This window comes from Parus major, chromosome 4 (assembly GCF_001522545.3).
Source record: "Parus major isolate Abel chromosome 4, Parus_major1.1, whole genome shotgun sequence".
NCBI lineage: Eukaryota > Metazoa > Chordata > Aves > Passeriformes > Paridae > Parus > Parus major.
The window spans coordinates 8394497-8397967 of NC_031771.1; the positions used below are offsets into that span (position 1 = coordinate 8394497).

A 3471-nucleotide genomic window follows, 5' to 3' on the forward strand; every position below is an offset into this window, starting at 1 on the left:
GTACCGGTAGTTAGCTTGTCCCAGCACATAATGGGTAAAAAATTCCCCGGGCAGGCCAGAAGGACAAAACAAAAAAAAAGACACCTAACCCTCAAAAAACGCATATAGAGATCAAACAGTATTAGGGCTCTATTTCTTTTAAGATCTATTAATTCAATATTAACTGCATTGCTTATATTTAGAGTTAAAACACAGGATTATCATAATGAAGTGTTTCACACAATAGTACTATGTCAATACTAGGAAGTTATCAAAAGCCTCTTTTTTTTGGGACTAACACTGTTCTCCACAAAACTACATTAATCATTTTACCATTTTTTTTAACTCTCCCACTACTATCCATAATCCCTGCCATTCTTTGTGGGACTTTACAGCCTTGCTTGAAGATGGCAAATCTGTGGTTCCCTCCTTTTTCAAGTGATATGTTTTAATAGTTATCTGCAAATTTTACTAGGGTTTTGTATTTGACTTTTTTTAAAATTCTAGTTAAAAACTACAGATAGTGTTAATTCATAGACCTCCTTAGCACTTAAAATTATCTTGCCCTGAAGATTTGAAGTAATTGAGTTTATCACAGGTGAACATTTAATCTTTCAGTGTATTTTTGAAAACCTTTGCCTGAGGAGTATCAGTTTTACCAACCCCATTTTCTTGTTCTTTAATCATCACATTAGGACAAGCAGTCAAAGAATTCCATATCAGTACCTTCTGGACTCTTTAGCTCCTAGATAAAGTGTCATATATTAATCAGGTATCTTGCATTTTTAGTATACAGCTTGCCTACCTTAGGTAGCTTGTCATGCAGATGATGGTCTCTGCTTCTCCCAAAGAGAGGAAGAGGTACAACTTTCTCTTCCAGTACATTGCAGGTGTGTTTGCGTATGCTCCAAAATGCTTTTCACTTATGTAGCTGTAATTTTATTGTAATTAGTCCCATTCACTTTTTTTCTGTACACAGACTAACAAGGGCATCCAAGAAGTCACACTAGTACTCACCTTTCCAAACAGGTCTCGTCCAAAGTTTCTGATGCTTTCACTTTGTTCCCACTGAATCCTATCACTACTCCCTGATCCTACCTAGGACTTCCCTAATTTCCTTCAGCTTTCAATTATATCTCTCACTTATTCCTTACAGAAGAGAAGGTACATTTTAACCTTTGACCTTTTGATAAGCTTTTAAAATAATCCCAGAAATGCTAAATATGTTATCAAGACCAATTACAGCTATCACTCAACTGCCAGGCAAAGATGGTTTTAACCAAACCATAACATCTTTCACATTTGGGAACTCTATCACACTACAGTCTTAGAATATAAAATAAATCTTTCAACTAAGCCAATGAGTTTCTAGTCTCAAAACAGGATTTCACCCTATATGTGGATGCTAAATGCAAAAGGCAAGCATGAACAGAGAGCCTGTGTGAAACTAAGTCACACAAGCTTCTCACTCTGGCTTGAGAAAGCATTAGGAGGAATCCAAACAGTCCTTGGTAAAGGACAACAATCTCTGCAAGTGTTGTTTAGGATCCTTGTTGTTTACTTGCAAGAAACAGTCAAGGGGTGGTGTTCCAATTAACCAATGATAGCGATGTGTAAGTTTAATGACCAATGAGTTTTACCTCTCAGCCCTTCTTGACCTGTCCATAAATGAAGATCAAAGATAATAAATCTTGCTTTCTTGGACGATGCAGCTAAAAGAGGCAGCGTCATGCTTCTCACTGTTCCTAATATAGTGCGACAACTATATATTTAGTTATCTTTAAAACTTACTGAACTTTCCTAATTAACACATGAAGACCTATGAGAAACTTTTCTTACTCTGTTTTCAAGGTGGCAATGAAAATAAGCCAAAAGAATTCCCATTGTTAAAATTTCCTCAGCAGAACAATGCAAATTTAAAGAGCCTATGGCTCTCATGAACAAATTTACTGTAAGTCTTGTCAATGTATCTAAGTTCAGACCTGTAATTTTAAACACACATTTTGCATAGCTTGGTCACTTTTTACCATGGGTAACCACAGCCCAGCTACACATCAGAAGGATGTTTAAGCTGTACTACTGCAAAGCATGCTCTAGGGACCTCCAACAGTGCTGCAATATCAGCAGAATATTGCACCTAAAGTAACAAGCTGCTTTTTCTGAGACACAGACTAGTATTTATCAAAGATAACGGCATAATCTGCAAACATATTCTGACTGGATATTAGAATTTTTTTTTTCCCCATGAGGACAAGTAAGCAGAGGTACAGGCTGCCTAGTCTTGATCCTTGGGGTTTTCCAAGACAGTCCAGATAAAATCTCTCAGCAACCTGGACCAGCCTCAAGGCTGCCCTTGCTGCAAGCAGCAGGTCAGGAGAGACCTCCTGGGGTCCTTTCCCACCTAAATAATTTGATTTGGTTTGCACAGTGCAAATGTGTCAACTTTTCTACCCCTGCACCATGGTCTTTTGCATATTGTATATGTGTCATTAAGTTAGAGGCATCATTACTCCATTTGCTGCAGAACTAAGTAACAGGTTAGGATCTTTTATATTACTAACTTGTTTTTGGACTTTGAAAACTGTCATGCCTTTTCCATGTAACTCTCATGTAACTCAGAGTTCTGGATTCTCAAGCAGAAAGGGAATAATACAGACATTCTCACTCCGAAATCCAAAGCTCCTACATCCAGTATCAACACGTGGGCTTTTCATAGGGCCAAATATCAATTCCATCCAGGGCCACGAAAAGTTCCTTCTTCCATCCGTAACCATGAGCTGCTTAAGACCTCCCCCATTCTGCTACATTGGTATCAACCTGACATAAGAAAACAGCCAGCTAAAACTGCTCCATGAACAGCATGCAGGAATTTTTACACAACTTTAGATTTTTCCTTTATTGGGTGTGCAAACTGTGCTTCCCTCCCTTTACCTGAGATATTAAGCACCCTGTGCTGGAATGGATGCCGAATGTGAAATTCAGCAGTTAATCCAGCCGCAATGGTGCACTCCTGCCTCGAGATATTTTGCTGCTACAATGAGCTCGACTAAAACCTTCAAGAAGACCCTATATTCCCATTTAAAAAATAGACGTTTGGGTCAAACGGCCACACGATATTCTGTCAGTACCCAACACGAATCCGCTTTTTGGGATACCTCGAAGTGACAACGAGGGCCGCACGACGAGAACGTTGACCCGCGAGGCCGCGCTCCTCTTGCCCAGCCTCGGTTAAGGGGCCGAGCTCCCAAACCCTCCCCTGAGGCGACTTCACCCAACTCCCCCCCATCCCACCTCGTCCGTGAGGCGTGGGCGAGCCGGGGGCAAAAACACCCACCGGGGACTGAGGCGAGCGGGGCGGAGGAGGGCAGACACCGCCCCCTCCCGTCGCTACACGGGATCCACACGCACCTCCTGCCGGAACCGCAGGGCTGGGCGGCCGCTGCTTCTCCCGGCCTGGTTACCGAGCACCGCGACGCCGCTCCTCCCACGGCG

The 3471-nt window shown here is 41.6% G+C and overlaps 1 protein-coding gene across 2 annotated transcripts in view; it reads right to left on the bottom strand.

The window, feature by feature from the left end:
• Positions 1-3471, bottom strand: part of CLGN (calmegin) — a 27624-nt gene extending 24153 nt beyond the window's left edge. The window contains exon 1 of one of the 2 annotated variants that reach the window (XM_015624603.3): positions 3388-3471. The gene's annotated coding sequence lies outside the window, so the exon portion shown is untranslated. Of the gene's footprint in view, positions 1-3313; positions 3339-3387 lie in introns of those variants that run through there. The other variant, XM_015624604.3, reaches the window with a different exon arrangement.